This window comes from Acanthisitta chloris, unplaced genomic scaffold (assembly GCF_000695815.1).
Source record: "Acanthisitta chloris isolate BGI_N310 unplaced genomic scaffold, ASM69581v1 scaffold24265, whole genome shotgun sequence".
Lineage (NCBI taxonomy): Eukaryota > Metazoa > Chordata > Aves > Passeriformes > Acanthisittidae > Acanthisitta > Acanthisitta chloris.
In genome coordinates this window covers 44,586-57,492 of record NW_008674987.1, presented here as the reverse complement: position 1 = coordinate 57,492, position 12,907 = coordinate 44,586, and positions in this window count along the sequence as shown.

Sequence of the window (12,907 nt, the reverse complement as noted above, 5' to 3'; positions counted from 1 at the left end):
TGGGGACATGGTTAGTGGTGGCCTTGGCAGTGCTGGTTGGACTCAGTGGTCTTAGAGGATTTGTCCAGCCTTAACAATTTAGTGGTTCTATGAAATGAACCCCTTTCATCTCCAGTCAGAAGTGAGTGTGGCTGAACCTTGCCCAGCATTCCCATTTGCAGTCCAGTGCAGCTCCTTGTCATCAAGAGCTGGAGAAGGATCCCAGGCCACACTTCTGAAGGGAATTAATTGCAGGTCATTCCACAGTCAAACGAGGAGATCTCCAAGGACCCTTTACCAGCATGAACAGTGTTTGAAGTCACAGTTTTTTCAAAGAACTCTTGGGATTAACATCTAACCAGAACACTTTCAGCTGATCCTGAACATTTCTGAGAGTGCTCTGTGCATTGGAGTCCTCAGACTTGTGCTGTGACTCTCACATTGCTGCTGAGCCTAGGAAAGACATGTCTGAAACAGCCCCAAAGAAGACTTAATGATCATTTTAATGCTTTGGGCTTAGATTTTCAAGGGCTTTGCTGGGTTTGCATGGAGGATTTCAATAAATATGCATTGGCTGGAGTAGCTTAAGTGGTTAGAAATACAAAGTGAGGGGAACTGATCATAATCCTTTGGTTAATAAGAAGGGGAGAGAAAAGCATTACAGGCTTAATGCTTCCATTGCCAGGAGCATTAGGCTGCCCTGCACAACGTGACACACTCTTTGCCTAAAGCTGGTAGATGTGTTGCATATGGGAAATCCCTATTTTGGGGTATTTTTTAGGCATTTCAGCAGCTCCACTGAAAATTTCTGCCCAGCTGCCATTTCCCTGCAGTTATTCACAGCTGAAGGGATAGAATGAAGTCAGTGAGATGTGGTCACAATGGCAATAATTTGAGTGCAGTATATTTCCCCTGCAGTCTGAGTTCAGGGTGGGCTGCAGAGCTACTCTGTGATGCAGATGATGTTGGATATATAGCCACACACATTCCCTTTCCTTGGAAAGCACCAGATTGTTTGCATCAAAGTTCAGTGTCCTCCTTTCAAATGTAATCCTTTCCTCTTCTCCATCCTGCTTTGGTGCCTTCCTTTTCTTATATGTGTTGTGTTGCCTTGTTACGGACTAAAACTTGGCTTACTTTCAGATAAACAACATAGTTCATGTTGATTAAAAGGAATTAAAGATTACAGGAGTGTAAAGACTAATCCTGGAAATGTCTTAGCACTGAGTGTTCATGCAAAACAAAAGGATTCCTTGACAGTCACTCGTAGAGAAAACTCTGCTGCTTTGGAAGTAGTTTTTGAGGAAGAAATGAGCCCTAAAGTTGTACTTTCAGATTCACATGTGCATTTTGGAAATGATGTGGGACTGTTCTTCCTTCTTAGGGGTCAGAGTGATGTTGAGTTAAGCACATTGTGGTTCCAAACTGCAGTGCTCTGTTTTACAGCTGTTATGTTTAGGGACTGTAATTTCATTTTAGATTGGTTTGGGTTGGAAGAACCTTAAATCCCATCTAGTTCCACCCCCTGCTATGGGCAGGGACACCTTCCATCAGCCCAGGTTGCTCCAAGCCCCATCCAACCTGGCCTAGAACACTCCCAGGGATGGAGCAGCCACAGCTTCTCTGGGCAACCTGTGCCAGTGCCTCAGCACCTCACAGGGAAGAACTCTTTGGGATTAATTTTGTGGCTTTGACCTACTAATCTGTGCCTTTTGAGGTGATATCTTGGAATTATTGAAATGATAAATTTTGCTTGGAATACTCTACTTAGCTAACTCAAATTCCAAGAGAGCTAGACTGAAAATCAGTGGGTTTTCACTGAAAATCTGTTAGAACCATGGACTCAATTTTAGGAGAAGGATCTAATCTTCACTGTAGCAGGTCAGTCTGTGTGTTGTACTGTTAGCCAGTTTTCTGAGCCAACAGGATATAAATATCCAGGAAGGAAAACAGAAGGTCAAGTGTAAACCTCTCACATCAAAGGAGGCCATTCAGCATCTTCCACCCTTCATTCTGCTCAGCTCTGCAAAGAAAAAACCAGGTTTTTTTCTTTCCTAATGCAAATAAACCAACCCAAAAAAAGCACTTATCCGAGTTTACTGGGGCTAGGAATAGTACAAGGTGGGAGTTAGGGAATGTGTGGATTGAGTGTCAGGGACTCAAGGGTGGTACAGCCCAAGGGTAGGAGCAGTGACTGACACCAAATCCTTCTGCCACACTTGCCTGGGAAGGGTTTTTAGGCTATAAATGTGAGATGTAAATGTGTAGTGTGCCATGTTTAAATGTGTGTGGGTTTTTTTTCCCCTGCAGATAATATTTCCAAGGAAACTCCAAATGTTATGACACTAACTGCAGCGGAAAGAGTTTATTTGCTAAATATAGTGCTGGTATTTAATTTATAATTATCTCTTCTTTGGGGCAAGAAAAGCTCCTTCTCCTCAAGTTTCTGAACTGGGGAATATGACTGCTGATTGTGTGGGCAGCAGTGCAAGTAATTTGTGGCTTCGGAGGTTATACATTAGTTTTATGTGCTGTTCTCTTGCCCTATTCAAATGCTGTGTGAATCTGGCACTGGGCAGGACCCAGTTTGCTAACAGCACCCAACTGGGAGGGTGATTGGTCGACTCGCAGTTGTCCAGAGGCACTTGGACCTTCAGGAATATGGTGAAACTCAATAGGGATGTGCTAAATCCTGCTCCTGGGGAGGAATCTTGCCTGGAGGGAGCAGCTGGAGGAATGCCACTGCATATTTCAATGTGCTTTGGGACTGCCCTTTGCTGGACTGACATTATGTGTTTAGGTTAGATACCAGAAAAAGCTTCTTCCCCAGAGGTGTTTGGGCACTGAACAGCTCCCCAGGGCAGTGGGCACAGCACCAAGTCTGATAGAGCTCAAGGAGTGTTTGGATAACACTCTCAGGCACAGGGTGTGATTCTTGGGGAGGTCCTGTGCAGGGACAGGAGATGGACTTGATGATCCTAGTGGGTCCCTTCCAGCTCAGAATATTCTGTGATTATGATGTTTGTCTTTAACCCTCTATCCTACCTGAGCATTTTAAGCCTAGTTTTGTTAGCAGAAGCTCTTGCAGGGCTGCCTGGCAGTGAAGGTTTGGCTGTGTCTATGCAAATATTCATTGTGGCTTCATGACTTTGCTGGTTTTGAATAAATTAGTGATTTATTTTTCTTTAGTGATATTTAAAACCTGCAACATGCAAGAAGTAAAGTTGGAAGTCAAACCAGTGGGTGGTAGTGACCTGCAGGGTCTGTAGTTGTGCAGGAGAAACTTCTACTAATGGGTTCAAACTGAAAGAGGGGAAATTTAGATTAGATATAAGGAAGAAATTCTTCCCTGTGAGGTGCTGAGGCACTGGCACAGGTTGCCCAGAGCAGCTGTGGCTGCTTCATCCCTGGGAGTGTTCCAGGCCAGGCTGGATGGGGCTTGGAGCAACCTGGGCTAGGGAAGGTGTCCCTGCCCATGGCAGGGATGGGACTGGGTGAGCTTTAAGGTCCTTCCAACCCAACCCAGTCTATAGTTCTCTGATTTCTTTTCTCTTAAGGCTTTCAAATCTCAAAGTTGCCCAGAAACCCTTTATCTGTGCTGAAAGTTGCTGCCTGTATTCAGGTGTCATCAAAGGAAAAGAAATCCTGATGTAATTATTTAGCAACCACCTCAGAACTAAACAAATAATATGCCCTTGGCTGCCTGATCTAATGATACATATTCTCCAAAGACACAGCAGCTCCAGCACAGAGATATTCCTGTATTTTGGGTAAGTGGCACAGATTTTGGAGCAGGCAGGGAAGTCATTGACCCAAATACATGTTTATCTGAGAACTGTTCCATTACAGGAAGCTTTTGAACTGAAAGTGATCTTAATCTTAGCCCTCTGAATCAGTTGAAGGGTTTGGAGCTCTTCAAGGTTCCAGGAGCCAATAAATTTGCATGGGGTTTTCTTGCATTATTCCATGTTTCTTACACAGTTTCAGTTTCTCATTGGTTGACTGTTGGTCTGTTTTAACAGCTTGTATATTGATATATGTGAACTAAGCACGAGGATCTAGAGCAGATCTATGTTGGGCTGAAAATCAGATTTTTCATTAATTTAAAGTAATATTTCAGTGATTTTTTTTTTTTCTGGCTGTAACAGTTCACATTTCTTTAAGACTCAAGCACCAAGTGAAGAAACATTTTTCTTTGCTCATGTGAGGAGTCAATCACTTTTACCCTCTCTGAACAGTGTTTTCTCTTGGTTGTTTCCTGATGTTCTCACATTTGTAAGTGGCATCTCTAATGCACTGCAGTGGCTGCAAACATACTCTCTGGTGGGTACTTTAGTGTTCTTCCACTTGAACTCACTTGCTGCTGCTTGCCAGCTGCTCTCTGCTCTCAGCTCCCTCTGGAACCTGCCTGGCCCCAGAGAGCCCTGGGGCTTTGCTGCCTTGTGGTTTGGAGAAGAAGTGAGCAGGGAGGTGAGGGAGGCTGGAAAAGGGAGGGACAAAGCAGCCATGGATGTGTTTGGAAAGACCTTTGCTCTGTAAAATTCCAACACAATGATATATCAGGATCAGCTGGTTGTTCCCTGAGGATGAAGAAGAGTTTGTCACACAAGGCATGGCTGCAGGATGTGGTTAGGGAAGTATTAAGGAGCAGGAAAAGCAAATTCAATCATAATTTAACTCAGTTAAATTGTGACACTAGCACAGGTTGCTCAGGGAGGCTGTGGCTGCCCCAACCCTGACAGTGTTCACAGCCAGGTTGGCTAAAGCCTTGAGCAACCTGCTCTGGTGGGAGGTGTCCCTGCTCAGGGCAGGGGTTGGGGCTGGATCATCTCTAAGCTCCATTCCAACCCTTTAACATACTATGATTCTATGATAATTCCAGAAAATTGGACTGCCTGGAAGGAATTTTCTAGGCTCAAGGATGAAGAGAGTGGTGACCTAATGGAGTGGAGTTTGTTTAGGCTTGAGAAGAGGCTCAGGGGTGACCTCCTGGCTCTCTCCAACTCCCTGACAGGGTTGGAGAGAGGTGGGAGATGTGTGTCCTGCCAGGGCTAAAGGGAGAGGGCTAAAGGGAGTGGCCTTGAGCTAAGATAGGGCAGAGTTGGGTTGGAAGGTTCCTCAAAGCTCATCTCTTTCCACCCCCTGCCATGGTCAGGGACACCTCCCACCAGCCCAGGTTGCTCCAAGGCCCATCCAGTCTGGCCTGGAACACTCCCAGGGATGGAGCAGCTACAACTTCTCCCTGGGGCATCAGGGAGAGCCCATAATTCCTAGGAAATTTGAGTTCCTTGCTTATGCTTATTCCTACTTATGACCTCATAGATGACAAGCAGAGTATTTTTGGTGTTTATTTTCCCCAAAATGCATATTTAAAATTTTAATACATAGATAAAATGCTGTAACCTGTGATTTATTGGTCAGATTTTTTGTGTTTAGCTTCCTCGTGAGCAAGAGCACACAAGGAGTGCACCAACCTTTTTGGAATTGCTAAGGAAATAGGTTGGGGTTAGCATTTCTTCTGTTGAAAGCACCTTAAACATGCTCAGGGCCTCGATGTCAGATGTGGATGCTGTGATCCTGATTGTAGTGCCAGCTAGCAGAATAATGGCAATACCCTCGGTGTTGATTCTGAGGCTTAATTCCCTTCTCCTCCAAGCTAGTCCTTGAGCAGGATGGTTGTACCTTTGCTGAGAGCAGATGTTCACCACCAGCTCCTCCACAAGGTGCTGGATGTGGCAATGAAAGGACTTTCTTCAACAAGCTCTTGCTTCAGTATCTCCTTGGAGTGCTAAAAAGAACAGGACATGTGTCATCTCTGCCTCATATAAGCACAAAAATATAGAGGCCTTTAAATAGGGGGGAAAAAAAAAAGAAGGTATTTTGCAATGTCTCAACACCTCCTGACCAGGGTTCTGTGGAGGGTTTCTCACAGAGCTGTGGTGTGCTCAGTGGTGAAAGGAGGAAAAAAAATAGCTGGAAGCCTTCAGTTTTGTTTTGAGCTGTTTCCTGAACGAGAATGACAAAACATGCCTGAAGCTGTGGAGGGATTGCTCGTGAGAAAACTGCTGCTCAGACCAGGCTTGGAGAGCACAGCTGGGTAGATGGATCCGTGGCAGGGGAGTTTGCTCCGGGGCTTGGGCAGGGGAAGGGTCCAGACTGGGAGTGGAGAGGAGAACTCAGACCACGGGAAGCAGTGGCAGAGTAATTGTTGTCAGTTTTTGTTTCTTTGAGTTGTTTTAAATCTCCTTTTGATGGTCTTTTGACCTATTTCTCAGACTTTCACTCTGTACCTTGGATATGTTACCTTTGTAATTGTATTTCTGGCTAGTTTAGCAGCACAGATCCCAAGTGTGGCCCAAGCACTAAAGAGCAAGGGAGATGTTCATGGCTTGGGAGGTGTGTGTGTTGTTTTGTTGGGGGTTTTTCTCTTTGTTTTGCTTTTCCTCCCCCATGTGAATTGTTACTGTTTGATCAGAGGATTTCAAGCTAAGACTTACTCCAGTTTCTCCTGGGATGAGCACGCAAACTGGGGCAGGAGCAGAGAGGCTGTGCATGGGAGATGCTCATGCTTTCGTTTTCACCCCAGAGAATCATAGAAGCACAGAGTGGTTTGGGTTGGAAGGACCTTAAAGCTCATCTTATCCCAGGAACACCTTTCACCAGCCCAGGTTGCTCCAAGCCCCATCCAACCTGGCCTGGAACACTCCCAGGGATGGAGCAGCCACAGCTTCTCTGGGCAACCTGTGCCGGTGCCTCAGCACCTCCCAGGGAGAAATTCCTTTCCAATATCCTATCTCTCCCTTCCCTCTGGCAGTTTAAAACCGTTGCCCCAGGTGTAACCCTGAGCTGGCTCAGAGTCCACTCTTCCAGCTCTGATCTGAAGGGCTGACAAATCATCCTTTACAGCTCATCACTTTCCTGTGTGTGCAATAGGAATGTCATTGCTTCAAGGAAGGAACATGAATCCATCAATTTGTAGGGCTACAAAAGTGAGGTGATGATGATGAATGGGTGGTGAGTTAGGCACACAGAAGGACATCTCCAGCCCTGTAGCTGTCAGTAGTCCCTGCAGCACTGTGTCTGTTAGCAGTGCAGGGATCATCATCATCTTTGCTCTGGGATTTCAGGATCATTTCTCAGAAATGGTGCTCTGCTGTTGGGTAATTTCCAGGTGACATTTAGCATCATTTTTAAGTTTGCAGCTCGATTTTTAAGCTTACCTATGCCAGTAGTGATGTGAATTAAAGTCTTGTGATGTGCTTTATCCCTTTTTTTCTAAGCTTAATAGAAAACTATCTTGAAAGCTTCCTGTCTCTGTCCTGCCGCTTATACTGAAGTGTGCCTGAATCCTTTAGTAAGGTTCAGGGAAAAGATACTGAAGGGGGGAAATTCCAGTTAGATATCAGGCAGAAATTTTTGCTGTTCAAAGCCAGGTTGGATGAAGCCTTGAGCAACCTGCTCTGGTGGGAGGTATCCCTGCCCAGGGCAGGAGGTTGGGGCTGGATCATCTCTTAAGGTCCATTCCAGCCCCTTAACAATCTATGAATCTATAAAAGATTTCTAGACCCCAAATCTTGCCTATCCTTTATTTCCTTAGTGCCTCAGCTCCTCCCAGCTCCCTATTTCTTGGTCCTGTTGCAAGGAGGTGTTGCTGATAGGGTGAAAACTGTATTGCCTGTGCCTGTTCATTAATTTCAGAGTATTTTAAAGCCAATTAGATAACACAACAAAACCTTTGGCATGTTCATTCCAGTGCACTGGGATGTATGTAATCTGTGGGGAAAGGGTGAGTGGTTTCAGTCACCAGTACAGCTCAGGTTGGTCAGTTGGGCTTAGTGGATTGATTTGTGCCCAGTGGTCCCAACTTGGAGAATACTCTCTGAGCTCTCCTTACTGAAATGTATTTTAAGGGATAATTAATCTTGGGTGGTGTGCAGGTGTTTTAAATGGAAATGCCAACATTTAAGTTGTGGCTTGGTGTCCTGTCCTGCTTTTTACCCCTTCAGCTTTTGTCTCCTTCCATGCCAAGGGTTGATTTTGGACAGTGCTGAGGGGATCTGCCCCTGCACCAGCACCACACGTGTCCCAGGGAGGATTTCTCACCGTAAAGATGACAGTCATTTCCTTTTCCTTTTTAATATTTTCCACTAAAAAGGATGTTGAGGGGTTGGAATGGACCTTAGAGATCATCTAGTCCCAACCTCCCCTGCCTTGGGCAGGGACACCTCCCACTGGCCCAGGTGAATTTCCATTCTTCCAAATCCAGGACAAGCTTCAGGTTCAAGGAGGCTTCACACTTTGAAAGATGCTCCCAGGACTCAGCTCAGGACAACACTTTTATTGGGTTTTCATGAATTTTCCTAGTCCAGAGCTGAGCTGAAATGATGGAAAATTCAGGGCAGTCCTACAGAGTTGATTCCAGTGGTGAATTGTCCTCAGGATTTGTGTTACAGGGAGTTGTTGCTGCATTGATCCTCCCCTGACTGCTGCAGAGCCCAGGGTGGCACAGACCTTGGTACTAAAGTCATTCCTCTCTCCAGTGTCTTTTCCAGCCTGTGTCAGCCTTTTCCTCTTGGGGTTAAATTTTTTGGGTTTTGTTGTTGTTCCTCTTTTGTGCTACTAATTCTTTTCCAGCCTTGAGCAAAGAAAACTCCTCTCCCCCTGCCAAGAAAACCTAATCCTGTGCTGTGCCTGAGAAGTTGCAGATGGTTCATTCAGAGGGGATTTGATTGTCTTGGTGCAGACCAAGGGCACTTGTTAATGCTTTCAGCACTGTCTGGTGGTGCTGAAGCTGAGATGGGGAGGAATCCCAGGGATACAGGCACTCAGCATCCTGCAGTTCTGATGGACAGGCTGGAGTGGTACATCCATGATGTAACTGGAATGTGGGGATGAATCCCAGGGATACAGGCACTCAGCATCCTGCAGTTCTGATGGACAGGCTGGAGTGCTCCATCCCTGGGATTTGCTGCAGGCTCCAGGAGCTGCGTGCACAGCCACGCTGTGTGCTTGGAATTTACATTTCTAATAACTCCAAGACTTCCTAGTTTAATTTCACTAGTAAATTCAGCTTCTCTTTATCTCCTGAGGCTCTAGGATATAAAGATCTTTCCTATCCCTAGAAATTCACATTGGTAATGATCCTTTTTTGAGATAAATGGCTTATTAGCAGGCCTGGGATTTAATGGATGAGCAAATCAGATGCATTTCATGTCCCAGAGCTGTATTTAGAATTAAAGCTGGTGCTGTTGATGCTATAAATTGAGTTCTAGGACGTAAATATATCTGCTAACTTAGGGAATGGCAGAGGAAAAGAGGAATAGCAAACACTGGCGACAGATGCTGGGATAGATGTGTAACACAGGCCATGCTGCTGCTTAGTTTTGGGTGCAGGGAGCTGTCTGTCCCTGAGACAGCCACTTCAGAGGACTAATTGGAGCATCAGGATTGTGCTGACTGCTCAGCAGGCAGCTCATGGAAAAACAGATGTTCCCCTTGAATCTCCACACACGTCTCCACACGCTGTTGTTAGGATACAGCAGCCATAGAACAGGTGTTGCATGGGATTCTCTGGGGGGGTGAGCTCAACATCTGGCATAGTTTGCTTCATTAGCTCCCTAATTGGTTTGTGCTTGTTTAATTTCCTGTGTAGCCTGGCTGGGCAATGGGAAGAGCTTGGCTTGGAAGGGGCAGGTGGAACAGGAATGAGGTTTAACAAGGGAAGTGTCAGATTCTGCACCTGGGATGGGGCAGCCAGGGATGTACACACACTGGGGAATGGGATGCTGGAACATCTTGAGAAGAGGCTCAGGGGTGACCTCCTGGCTCTCTGCAAGTCCCTGTCAGGGGCTGGAGAGAAGTGGGGGATGTGTGTCCTGCCATGGCTGCAGGGAGAGGACTAGAGGGAATGGCCTTAAGCTGAGCCAGGGCAGAGTCAGATTGGATGTGAGGAGAAATGTTTTCTCTGTTATGGTGTTGAGGCCCTGGGATATTGCCCAGGGAGGTGGTGGAGTCACCATCCCTAGAAGTGTTGAAGAGATGTCTGGATCTGGCACTGGAGTATCTGGTTTAGGGTTTCCATCAGTGACAGGTTAATGGTTGGACTGGATGACCTTAGAGGTCTCCTCCAGCCTTGATGACTCTATGATTCTATGAAAGAAGTGCTGGGAAAGGGCTGTGGATGTCCTCATCAATAGCAAGTTGGATATGAGCCAACAGTGAGCCCTGGCAGCAGGAGGGACATCGTGTCCTGGGGGCATCAGGCACGGCCAGAGGGAGAGGGAGAGGATTGTTCTGCTCTGCTCTGTGCTGGGGCAGCCTCACCTGGAATATTGTGTCCAGTTTGGGGCATCACAATGTAAGGAATATATTAAGGTATTGGAGAGCATCCAAAGGACAAGAGCAGGTACCTGTCTGTCTGTCTGTAGGACATCCACAAGGTGTGACCTGCCAGAGCTGCACAAGCTCTGCCAAGGAGGCTGTGAAGAAAGAGTCTTTGTAAGCAAAGAGAGGGGCAGCCTCACCTGGAATATTGTGTCCAGTTTGGGGCATCACAATGTAAGGAATATATTAAGGTATTGGAGAGCATCCAAAGGACAAGAGCAGGTACCTGTCTGTCTGTCTGTAGGACATCCACAAGGTGTGACCTGCCAGAGCTGCACAAGCTCTGCCAAGGAGGCTGTGAAGAAAGAGTCTTTGTAAGCAAAGAGATGTGAAACCCACTGCAGTGTGTGTCAGGATGGGGCAGCTCCCAGTGAGGTGTCCTGCCCTGTATTCACTGCTACTGCTCTGCAGTCCCTAGCCTGTGCCTGCTCTGCAGTATGTGGGCACCTCCATTTCACTGGCTCAGCTCTTGGTTGGGCTGTGCCTGTGAGTTTGATCGTTAAACCGGCTCAGATTTCAGACAAAAAGTAGGTTTTTCTTCCTTCTCCTCCTCGTTGTAGCCTGGTGGGTTGGTGGTGTGATGTGAGTAGGAACAAGTGGGACTTAGGAAGACAAAAGGTGTGACAATGTGTAAAGCTGCCTTGTGCTATCAAACCCTTTGTGTTTGGAGCAGCTGATACAGCCCCTCTGGCAGTGCCTCCAGAGCTGTGCCTGTGGGTGCTGGGAGGAGGAGGATTCGTAGAATCATGGAATAGTTTGGGTCCTTCATATTCAACCAGATCAGGTTGCTCCAAGCCCCATCCAACCTGGCCTGGAACACTCCCAGGGATGGAGCAGCCACAGTTGCTCTGGGCAACCTGTACCAGTGCCTCAGCACCCTCATCTTGAAGAGTTTCTTCCTTTCAGTCTCGGTATCTCCATGCCCAGTGAACCTGCTGGAGGAGAGTGTCAGCCATATGCAGATGTGGTGCAGATGTGATGAGAGGAGGTAGAAACCTTGAAACACGTTGGTACAACTGCTAAACGTTTGTGTTGCTGTACATGGGAAGCAGCTTAACGTTTAAAGCAGGGACATTGTTTGGGCTTGAATTTCTGCAGTGCAAAGCTGTGCTAGACTTTGGATCCACCTGTAAGGTTTCCAACCTGCTGTGCAGAACACTTTAAGCCATAACCTGCTACCTGTATTAGACTTCTTGATGTGCTGCAAGTGAATTGTCAGACATCCAGTTCTCCTTTTGTGCTTTGGCTGAAGCTATATGCAGGGCACACACTTCTGCTTTTGGTTCTTCCCTTCCTCCCCTTCTGTCCTCCAAAATGAACCTCTTTGCTGCTGAAACACAAGCATTTAATCAGTCCATAATGCTCTATATAACTCTTCTGCATGTATTTTCCATCCTATGCAATTAGTTTTTGTCTTCAAGAAGCAATTTCACGTATTCATCCTCATCTCATACAAGGGAACATCTGTACAATGAGCCACTTTCTGCAGCTGAGGAGCAGAAGGGCCATTGGGACACAACCAAAGGCAGCTTCTCAAGTTAATTGTAAGATTTTATTGGTGTTTCACTTCACTGCTCAAGGGTTTCTCGTGTGAATCAATGTCAGCCTGCCTAATTTATTCCTGAGCCCTGCTTGAAGAGCAGCACAGATTGATTTGCTGACAAAGCATGGGGAAAGGTGACTCTAATTCGTGGCTCCAGTCACAGGCCTGTTGGGAGAGGAGGAAGCTGGAAACTTGCATGAGTGTAAATGCAGATTTTTGTGTTGGCTTGAAAGGTTCTCTGTCTATGTTCAGTAAAACATAATGAATTTGGGGTGTGGATAGTTGTTTAGAAGATATTGATGAGATGTTGAAATCACTCAGAGTGGTTTTTTACTGAAGTGTTTGTTCCTCTAAGATTTTATAAGGAAGTCCTGGAACTTTTTTGTTGGCCACGGTTGTATTATTTGATTAGTGCCTTGATTAGCCTGATAAGTCACTTTTCCTGCTTCACATTTCCTTGTTAATGAACTCACTCCTTTGGTAAGCTCAGGTAAAACAGTAAATAATTCAAAATAGAGCCTTGCTAAAGAGATCTTTATTTAGCTAAAATGAGACCAAGAAGGATGGACAATGACTATTTATTTATGCAGTGAGAGACACATTTGGATGGGTAAAGCCTTGAGCAACCTGCTCTGGTGGGAGGTGTCCCTGCCCAGGGCAGGGGGTTAGGGCTGCATGATCTCTAAGCTCCATTCCAACCCCTTAACATTCCATGACTTTGTGGAATAGGACTCTGAAATGACTGTGGCACAGACCTGATGGTAAACAGCATGTACTTATAAAACAATCCAATGGTTTTTTTCCTTCATTTTCCCCCTAAGAATGTTGTGTGCCTTCATCTCAGCTCAGTCTTTCATGGCTTGACCCTCCTGTTGGGTCTTAGGCAGCTCCTAATGCTGTGGCTGTAAGGATGGTGGGGTGGGCACTGTGGTGGGATGGCAGAGGTTGTGGTCAGGTCTCACAGCTGCCACCACCAGCCCCAGAGTCACAGCCCCTTCCTCT